This window comes from Hypanus sabinus, unplaced genomic scaffold, assembly GCF_030144855.1.
Source record: "Hypanus sabinus isolate sHypSab1 unplaced genomic scaffold, sHypSab1.hap1 scaffold_1425, whole genome shotgun sequence".
In the NCBI taxonomy this organism is placed as follows: Eukaryota; Metazoa; Chordata; class Chondrichthyes; order Myliobatiformes; family Dasyatidae; genus Hypanus; species Hypanus sabinus.
Genome location: NW_026779498.1, coordinates 32,903 through 43,686, shown reverse-complemented (window position 1 = coordinate 43,686; position 10,784 = coordinate 32,903). Strand labels below are relative to the sequence as shown.

The following is a 10,784-nucleotide window of genomic DNA, read 5'->3' as shown; positions in this document are numbered from 1 at the left end:
TCGGGAAGACAGCATCCATCAGCGAGGACCCTCTCCAGCCTGGAAATACAATGTGCTCATCGGTACCGACGGGGAGGGGGATAGGAGCCAGAAAACTCGCCAATTTACAAACAGTTGCTTCCCCTCCGCTATCAGATTGCGAACGCTCCCTGAACACTTAAACACACCTTCGGTATTCTCCTTTTTGCATTATTTATTAACTTCCCCGATTTACGTTATTTTCACATCTTTGCACCGCACTGAAGTCACGTTGTAGTTGTGCACGTCGTCGGTGAGGCCGTGCTTGGAGGGCGGTGTTCAGTTCTGGTCGCCCTACTGTAGGAAAAATGCCACTGAGATGGAAGGAGCGCAGAGGGAGATTGACGAGGATGTTGCCGGAACTCGAGGGTCTGAGTTAAGCAGAAAAGACAAGAAGGTTGGGACTTTTTTCCTTGGAGCGTGGGTATGAAGCCAGGGGAGGCATAGATAGGGTGAATACACAGCCTTTTTTCCACTTGTTTGGGGCATCGAGAGCTTGTATGCACAGTATTGACGTGAGAGTGGGTGGAGAGAACGGAGAGAGGAGAGGCAGGGACTGGGGTATGAGACAGAGGTAGATGGGGAGAAGCGGAATGAGTTTGTGAGAAGAAGGGCAGAGTGAGAAGAGGAGTCGGTAGGAAGGAGGAGTAAATGGAGGGAGTGGGGTAGTTCGGGGCAGGAAGGGGAGAAGAGCGGTCTAGGTTTGGAGAAGGAGAGTAGGGTGCAGAATGGGGATGTGAGTAGTGGAGGCTGGGGTAGTAAGGAGGGGAAGTGAGGGTAGGAGATGATGAAAGAATGGAGATTGAAGGTGAGCTAGATTGAATGGGGAGAAGTGGGGTGAAGACACTTGATTGAATTCGGCTCGAAAGGCAGTTGACAGAGACCTTGGACCTCTTCAGGAATATCCGGGTATAAATATGCCGTCTTCTCGCAGATGAATCTGAATTTACTTTTGCAACTGTAACGGTAACTCGATCCGCACTTAATGCAGGTGGGCGTTTCATAGCTTAACTCGTACACAAGATCAGAGGCCACATTCCTGTTAAAGAGGGTTAGACAATTTCAACAGAGACAAAACAGATGAGGCAGACAACCGGAGACCGTCACCAAACTAATCCCACTGATCTGCGCTCTCCCCACAGCCACTTGTCAGACTCAAAATTTATCCTAAGATACCGCGCTCTCCCCTCAGTCCCGGGTCCATCGCCGTACGAATCCCACTACACCGCTCTCCCCTAAAATCCCGAATCAGCTGCCAAATTAATCCCGCCAACCCTGTGTCAGAACTCAAACAACTCCCACAGCCCGACTCTCTCCCCACGACCTCGTTTCAGTCTCCAAACTAATCCCACCGTCTCACTCTCTCCACAACCTTCTTTCTCCAAACTGATCTCACTGACTCACTCTTTCCCCACAGATCTGTGTCAGCGCTCAAACTAATCCCACTGCGTTACTCACTCCCCACGACCTCGTTTCACTCCAAACTAATCTCACTGACCCACTTCCACATCACAGAGCTGCAACAGTCCAAACCTCACCTGCCTGCGCATTTTCCAATCCAGTATGTTACGTATCGTTCGACAGCGTTGGAAACAAACTTCTGTGAAATTAAATCCCTTCTGTTAATGTTTAGAACAAGACTCTAACAATGCATATCCATGTGAAGGGACGGTACAGAGAGGGAATCACACAGTGTCTTAGCCTGGGACTATGGTGCGAGTTTCACTCTTCGTCAGACCCCGGGAGAGTGTGGTGGGACAGTTTGGAGGGAGATTCATTCTGTGTCTGACCCCGGAAGTATGTAGATGGGACGGTGTGGAGGGAAATTCCCACTGTGTCTGATCCAGGGAGTGAGTGGTGGGACGGTGTGGAAGGAGCATTCTGTGTCTCACACCCGGAGTGCGTGGTGGGAATGAGTGTAGGGAAATTCCCTTTGCGTCTCACATCTGGAGTGTGTGGTGGTATTGTGTGTAGGGAAATTCAGTGTCTGTCTCACCCCGCGACCGCGAGATTATTAACACCTCTTCTCGCGGTAAGACATACCTTTTCCTTGTTTGAATTTATTTCGAGGGGCCTTGAATCAAGTTCCGAACAATTTTGCCTTGCTCCATCATAAAAGGTTCCAAACGTGGATATGAAATAACAACGGTCTTCATTTTTGATCCATTCCTGGGGACACGTTGTCTCTGCAACTCAGGAACAACAAACTGTGAATTTCCCTACATAAATCCCTTTGCATCAGCTGGGATCAGAAAAAGTTAAACTCCCTCCACACTGTCCAATCACACTCACACGGGTCAGACGGAGAGTTAAGCTGCCTCCACAGCGTCCCCTCATACACTCCCGGGGTCAGACACAGAATAAATCTCCCTTCACTCCGTCCTTTCACACACTCCCGTGGTCGATGTGAAACTCCATCCACACCGTCCTATCACACTCTTCTGGGATAGGACGCAGACCGAACCTCACTTCATACAGTCATTCTCCTCACTCATTCTAGTTGTCCTTCGGTATCATCTCTGCCCACAGTCATATTCAGACGCAAAGTGTAGTAATTCAGTATCCGACTTGCCGCATCACGCACTCCCGAGATCAGACAGTAAGGGACGCTGTTTCCACATTGTCCATTCACACTTTACAGTGTCAGACACAGGATGAAGCCTCCTTGAATTGTCCAACTTCCGGTTATTACCTCGCCCTCCCTACTCTTATCCAATGTTCGCTATGCCTCCTCCTCCAGGTACCTATCAGCTCACTCCTGACTCCGCCTGGCGGTGGAAGATCAGTCTGTGTCTGACACCGGGAGTGTGTGATCGGACGTTGTGGAGGGAGAATCACTCTGCGTCTGACCCCGGGAGTGTGTGATGAAACTGTGTGGAAGGAGATTCACTCTGTGTCTGACCCCGAGAGTGTGTGATGGGACGGTGTGGAGTAAACCTCACTGTTGTCTGAGCCCATGGGGTTAAGATGGGACGGTGTGGAGGGAATTTCACTCTGTGTTTGACACTGGAAAAGTGTGATGGGACGGTGTGGAGGGAGATACACACTGCGTCTGACCCCGGGAGTGTATGATGGGACGATGAAGGGGGTCATTCACTCTGTGTCTCACCCCCGGAGTGTGTGGAATGGTGCGGAAGGAGTTTCACTCTGTGCCTGACCCAGGGTGTGTGCTTAGGGACGGTGCGGAGGAAGCTTCACATTTGTCTGAGCATAGTACTGGGTGATGGACCGGTGTGGAGGAAGATCTACTCTGTATCTGAACCCGGAATGTGTGTTGAGAGGGTATGGAGGGAGCGACATCAAGTGTCTGACCCCGGGAGTGTGGGGGAAGATTCAGTCTGTATCTGAGCCAGGAACTGTGTCATGGGAAAGTGAGGAGAGAGAGTCGCTCTGGTCTGACGCTGGGATTGTGTGATGGGACGGTGTGGAGGGTGATTCACTCTGTGTCTGGCCCCGGGAGTGTGTGGTAGGACGGTGTGGAGGGAGATTCACTCTGTGTCTGACCCCAGGAGTATGTGATGGGACGGTGTGGAGGGAGATTCACTCTGTGTCTGACCCCGGGATGGGAAGAAGGTTCGCAGGTGCAACGTGAAGAACCAGTAAGGGAAAAGATTAAGGTGTGTGGGCGGAGAGCAGGGGATAGCGTGAAAAGGTGAAGAAGGAATTTAAGGGCATAGCACGATTGATAGCAGAAGGAGGCGGAACATTCCCGGGGACAGACAGAGAGTGGAGCTCCCTCCACACGGTCGCAACACAGTCCCGCGGTCAGACATAGTGTGCAAATCCCTCCATATTGTCCCATCACACACTGCCCTGGTCATACACAGAGAGAATCACCTTCCACACCGTCCCATCACGCATTTCCGGTGTCAGTCACAGAGTGAATCTGCAGCCACGCCGTCCCTTCACACACCCCCGTGGTTATTTAAATCGCATCAAGAGGTGGAGACGGAAGTTCTTTGCGAAGCAGTTTTTTTTTTTAACTGATCCTGGCAAGGATGCTGGATTGCGGAGGCGCGTGACGTAGCGAGCTAAAGTTTTAAATGAAAGACCGCCATATACAGCGGCAATAGTCGGAGTGGACTGAGTCAGACTGGGTCGGCTTTGGCTCAAACAGGCTTCGGCAAGAACAGACAGAGGCGAGGATTGAACGGGGCACAATTGCGCAAGAGCGTGAAAGTCGTCCTGTGAGGCAGCGGGAGAATTTAAATAGCGCGCAGAGGCTGATTCAGGGCGAGCTCTGTTGTCCCTGGTGACTACACATGCAAAAGGTGTATGGAGCTGCAGCTCCTGACAACCCGTGTTAGGAAACTGCAGACTGATGAACTTCTGGTCATTCGGGAGGCAGAAGCCGAAACAGACAGGAGTTTCTGGGAAATAGTCACCCCTAGGAATCAGGAGACCGGCAGTTGGGTGAGTGTCAGGAGAACGAAGGGGAATAGTCAAGAAGAGCAGTGCACCCCTTTGGCCGTCCCCATCAACAATAAGTCCACCGCTTTGGACACTGTTGGTGGCGACGACCGACCAGGGTCGAGTTGCGGTGGTTGCGTTTCTGGCACCGAGACTGGACTCTCAGCTCAGAAGGGAAGGAGGGAATAGAGGAGAGCAGTAGTGATAGGGGATTGGATAGTTAGTGGGACAGATAGGAGTTTCTGTAAAAGAGATCGAGAATACCGGATGGCCTGTCGCCAGGGTCCGCGGTATCTCGGATGGAGTTCTCAGTATTCTCAAGAGGGAAGGTGAGCAGCCAGATGTCGTGGTCCATGTAGGGAACAGTGACGTGTGTAGGAAGAGTGAGGAGATCCTGAATGGGGAGTTTAGGGAATTAGGTGCCAACTTAAAGGACAGGACCTCCAGGATAGCATTCTCAGGATTGCTACCAGTGTCATGTGCAGGTGGGTTTAGAAATAGTAAGGTAGTGCAGAACAACACTTGTTTGAAGACATGGTACAGGAGGGAGGGCTTCAAATTTATTGTTAAATGGGCAGTTTTCCAGGGAATTTTTGACCTGCTCCGGCGGCACGGTTTACATCTGAACTTGAGGCGGACAAATATTCTTGCAGGTAGGTTTGCTAGAGAGGATCCAGTCGATTTATACAAGATACAAATGGGGAGGGGGAACCAGAGTGTCGGAACAGATGTATGGGAGAAGGAAGAAAAAGAAGACAATAAAGTTCTTTGTACTGTCAGAGATAAACAGAAAGGAAGAGGTGAGGAATTTCTTAAATACATTTATTTTAATGCTAGGAGCATTGTAAGAAAATTGGATGAGTTTAGAGCATGTATTGATACCTGGAAATATGATGCTGTAGCTAATAGTGAAACATGGTTGCAGGAGATATGTGATTGGCAACTAAATATTCCTGGATTTCTTTGCTTCAGGTGTGATAGAATCGTAGAGACAAGAGTGCTGCGTTGTTAGTCAGGGAAAATATTACAGCGGTGCGCTGGCAGTATAGATGAGAGGGCTCGTCTAGGGAGACTATTTGTGTGGAATTGAGGTATGTGAAAGGGATTAGTACCACTTACAGGGGTGTATTAGTGGCCACCTAATCTGAAGCTGGAAATGGAGGAGAACATTTGTAAGGAGATAGCAGATATTTGTAGTAAGCACAAAGTTGTGATAGTGGGGGATTTTAATTTTCCACACCTAAACTGGAAAGCCCATTCAGTAAATGGTTGGATGGGTTTGGAGATTGTAAAATGTGTGCAGGATATTTTTTTACGGCAATACATAGAGGTACCGAAGAGAGAAGGGATAGTGTTGGATTGTCTGTTAGTGAATGAAATAGGTCAGGTGAGGGGGGTATGTGTTGGGGAGCACTTCAGTTGCAGTGATCACAATGACATTAGTTTCAATATAATTATGGAGAAGGATAGGACTGGACCCAGGGTCGAGATTTCTGATTGCAGAAAGTCTATCTTTGAGGGGATGCGAAAGAATTAACACGAGAGAGTGGGACAATTTGTTTTATAGGAAGGATGTAGTAGAGAAATGGCGGTCATTTAACGGTGAAATTTTGAGGGTAAAGAATTTTTATGTTTTTTGTTAGGTTGAAAGGAAATGTTAAAAGTTTGAGAGAGGCATGGTTTTCTAGGGATATTGGAAACTTGTTTAAGAAAAATAGAGATATCTACAATAAATATAGGCAGCATGGCGTAAGTGAGGTGCTCTGGGAATATAAAGAATATAAGATGAATCTTAAGAATGAAATTATAAAAGCTGAAAGAGGCTACGAGGTTACTTTGGCAAGTAAGATGAAAATAAATCCAAAGGGTTTCTATAGTTATAGTAATAGCAAAAGGATAGTGAGGGATAAAATTGGTTCTTCAGAGAATCAGAGTGGACAGCTATTTGTGGAGCCTAAAGAGATGTGGGAGATTTTGAACAATTTATTTTCTTCCGTATTAACTAAGGAGAACGACATTGAATTGTGTAAGGTAAGTGAAACAAATAGGGACGTTATGGAAACTATGACGATTAAAGAGGAGGTACTGGCGCTTTTAAGGAATGTAAAAGTGGATATATCTCCATGTCCTGATAAGATATTCCCTAGGATCTTGAGGGAAGTTAGTGTGGAAATAGCTGGGGCTCTGACAGAAATATTTCAAATGTCATTAGAGACGGAAATTGTGCTGGAGGATTGCCGTATTGCCTATGCGGTTCTTCTGTGTCAAAAGGGTTCTAGGAGAAAATCTAGCAAATTTAGTTCTGACAGTTTGACGTCAGTGGTGGGTAAATTATTGTAAAGTATTCTTGGAGATGGTATATATAATTATCTGGATAGAGAGTGTCTGATTAGGAACAGTCAGCATGGAATTGTGCTGTTTGACAAATCTTACTGATTTATTGAAGAGGTTACGAGGAAAGTTGACAAGGGTAAAGCAGTGGCTTTTGTCTACATGGATTTCAGTAAGGCCTTTGACAAGGTTCCGCACGGATGATTGGTTAGGAAGGATCAAGCGTTTAGTATGAATATTGAAGCAGTAAAATTCATTCAACGATAGCTGGATGGGAGATTCCAGAGAGTAGTTGTAGATAAATGTTTGTCAGGTTGGAGGCCGGTGACTAGTAGTGTGCCTCAGGGATCAGTACTGGGTCCAATGTGCTTGTCATATACTTTAATGATCCGGATGAGGGGGTGATAAATTGGATTGGTAAATATGCAGTTGATACAAAGGTAGGTGGCGTGTGGTTAATGAAGTAGGTTTTCAAAGCTTGCAGAGAGATTTAGGCCACTTAGAAGAGTGGGCTGAACAATGGCAGATGGAGTTTAATGCAGATAAGTGCGAGGTGCTAAATTTTGGCAGGAATAATCCAAGTAGGACATACATGGAAAATGGTAGGGCATTGAAGAATGCAGTAGAACAGAGTGATCTAGGAATAATGGTGCATAGTTCGCTGAAAGAGGAATTTCATGAGGATAGGGTGGTGAAGAAAGCTTTTGGAATGCTGGCCTTTATAAATCAAAGCACTGAGTATAGGAGTTGGCATGTAATGTTAAAATTGTACAAGGCATTGGTAAGGGCGAATTTGAAGAATTGTGTACAGTTCTGTTCACCAAATTATAAGATGCCAACAAAATAGAGAGAGTACAGGGGAGATTTACGAGAATGTTACGTGGGGTTCAGCACCTAACTTGCAGGGGAAGGTTGAACAAGTTATGTCTTTATTATTTGGAGCGTAGAAGGTTGAGGAGGACCTTGATAGAGGTATTTAACATTATGAGGGGGAGAGATTGTGTTGATGAAGATCGGCTTTTTTTCTATTGAGAGTAGTGGAGATTCAAACAAGAGTAAATGTATTGAGAGATAAGTGGCGAAAGTTTAGGGGTAACACGAGGGGGAATTACATTACTCAGAGAATGGTAGTTGTGTGGAACGAGCTTCCAGTCGAAGTGGTAGAGACAGGATCGGTATTGTAATTTAAAGTAAAATTGGATACGTATATGGACAGGAAAGGGATGGAGAGTTCTGGGTTGAGTGCAGGTCGATGTGATAAGGTGCGAGTAAGCGGTCGGCACGGACCAGAAGGCCCTAGATGGCCTGTTTCCGTGCTGTAATTGTTATATGGTTATTTGATCAGACGCAGACAGTCTCTCTCTCTCCACGGACCAATCACACACCCCAGGTTCAGACGTGGAGTGAAGGTCCTTGCACACACCCGGGATCAGACTGAGTGAAGTTCCAGTCCACAACTGTCTGTCACACACTTTTGGAGTCAAACACAGAGATTAGCTCCATGTACAAAGCCTCGACTCACACTGCCTGGGTGAATCAAGAATGTATCTGTCTCCACCTAGCCTCTTCACACATTTCAGCCTTCAGATGTGTGATGAAGCTTGCAGCACACCGTCCCGTCACTCTGATCCCGCGTCAGATGCTCAGTATTACTCTTTCCACACCGTCTCATCACACACTCCAGCGGTCAGACAACAGAATTTAGATCCTTCCACAATGTCCAATAACGCAGCCTTGGTCAGGATTATTGTGAATCTCACTCTCCACGGCCGCATCACACACTCCAGCGGTCAGACACAGAAAGGAACCCCCTCAGCACACTCGACAAATATCAGAGGGAGAGTGATTCTCCCTCCACAGCTTCTCAACACAACACAGAGCAAAGTGTCAGACACAGAGGGAAGTTGTCTGCATACGATCCTATCACACACTTCCGAGTTTAATACAATGTGAATCTCCATCCTGACGTCCCATGACACACTTCCTGGCGAGCCACAGAGTGAGACTATCTCTGCACCGACTCATCGCGATACCCTGTGTTCTCACAGAAAACAATGTTTCTCCCACAAGCTCCCATGGCACAGCCCCGGGGTCAGACTCCCTCCACAACACCCGATCACACAATCGGGTGACAAATAGAATGACATCCCGTCACACAGTCCCGGATTCTCAGTGAACCTCTCTGTCCACGATGTCATAACACACTTCCGGGGTCGGATATGGGGTGAATCTCTCTGGGCAGTGTCCCATCACACAATCCCGCTGTCAGACGCAGAGTGAAGGTGGATCCATATTGTCCCATCAGACATTCCCGGAGTGAGACATCGAGTGAAGCTGTAATGCTACGTCTCAGAACCCCGTGGTCAGACCCAGAGTGAATCCACCTTCTCAACGTCCCATCACAATTTCCTGGATACATTGACAGAGTGAAACTTCATCCACGCATTCCAATCACGCACTCACCGGGTCAAACACAGAGAGAATCACCCTCCATACCATCTCTTCACACTCTCCCGATGTCAATAACAGAGTGACGCTTCCTCTCTCCATGCCTGCCCTGTGATGAGGAGCGGGTGAAAGAGGGGGATGATGCCTCACCTCTTCTTCTGGTCAAAAATTTACAGAACTGATGACGGAGATCGCTGTGCATTTGTTTAAGAACGGACAGATTAGAGTTGAGCGCGGAAAGCCTGGATTGAAGGGATGAGTTTAACTCATGGTAGTTTCGCTGGCAGGTGTCCTTAGAGTGACGAATCTGTGATACTGAGAGAGATGGTGAAGGATGTTTAGCGTTTACAGAGACACGTGAGTCAGCTCCACGCTACCGAACGGGTCACAGTAAGTGTTGTGTCAGTGTCACGGGGAAGGTTGTCACAGTGAAGGATAATCTGGCGGAACAGTAAGAGGCGTCGGCGCCACCGTGAGGGACGTGTATCTGTCACGCTGCAGGGTATATCCATGCCCTGAATAAGATTTTCTTGAAGTTACAATGAGGGGCTGCGTCAGCATCGTGCGCGGCATGTCAATGTTCTTGTGAGGGATATGTCGGTGTCACCTTTATAGGTGTTTCTGTGCCCCGGCGAGAGTCGTGCCAGATCAAAATGAAGTGTATCTCGACGTCAAGGCGAGGGAAATGTCAGAGTGAGGGGTTGTTGGGATCACGGTGGGTGGAGAATCTGTGACATGGTGTGCTGTTCTCACGTATGTATGTGTTTCACTTTGAGAGACATGTCATGGCCACGGTGTGTGTGAGAGTGTAACGCTGAGCTGTGCGACAGTGTCACGGAGAGTACTATGTCGGTGTCATTGTGAGTTTAGGGGTCCGTATCACGTTCAGGGGTTTTCCTGTGTCCTTGTGAGGTGCGGGTAATTTCCTCAGTGAGCGGTGCATCGGCGTAATGTGGAGGGGCGATACTGTCCCGGTAAGGGGTGTTACAGTCACGTGTGATTCTTTGTCACAATGCGGTGCAGAGCGGATCACGTTGAGGAGCGTGAAGGTGTCACGATGTAAGGTACCTCATTGCCACGGTGAAGAGCGTGTCGGTGTCACTGTGAGGCGTGTTTCGGTTTTGCTTTGAGGAGTTTATCAGTGAGACAGTCAGGGGCATGTCGATGTTACCACGAGGGGTGTGTTGCGGTCAGTGTAACTGCCATGTGCGATTCACGGCGATGTTCGTGTCATTGTTGTGGTGAACAGTGTATCTATGTCTCATAGAAAATAGAACGTAGAGCATAGAATAGTCCAGCACATTACAGGCCCTTCTGCCCACAATGTTGAGCCGACCTTCAAACCACTGCCTCCCATATAATCCCCCACCTCGTTGAAGGTCGTGCCCGTGCTGCGGTGAAAGGATTATTGATGTTCTGGTGAATAGCGTGTCGGTGTCAGGACGACTCTTGATTGTGTTACGGTAAAGGCCGTGTTTCTGTCACGGTCAGGGGTGTGTCCGTGCTGTGGTAAGCGGCGTGTAGGTGTCACTGTGGTGTTTCACAATCACAATTCATTCCACTCTCTTTATTTATAG

General features: G+C 47.9%; 1 long non-coding RNA gene across 1 annotated transcript; it reads right to left on the bottom strand.

Annotated features, from left to right (window-relative positions):
- Positions 1–209: 209 nt before the first annotated feature.
- On the bottom strand, positions 210–2,137 carry LOC132386960 (uncharacterized). Its single transcript, XR_009509718.1, has 3 exons — positions 2,062–2,137; positions 1,557–1,618; positions 210–1,057 (listed from the first exon to the last, which is right to left on the bottom strand). It is a non-coding gene; the product is annotated as an uncharacterized LOC132386960 (long non-coding RNA).
- Positions 2,138–10,784: the final 8,647 nt, after the last annotated feature.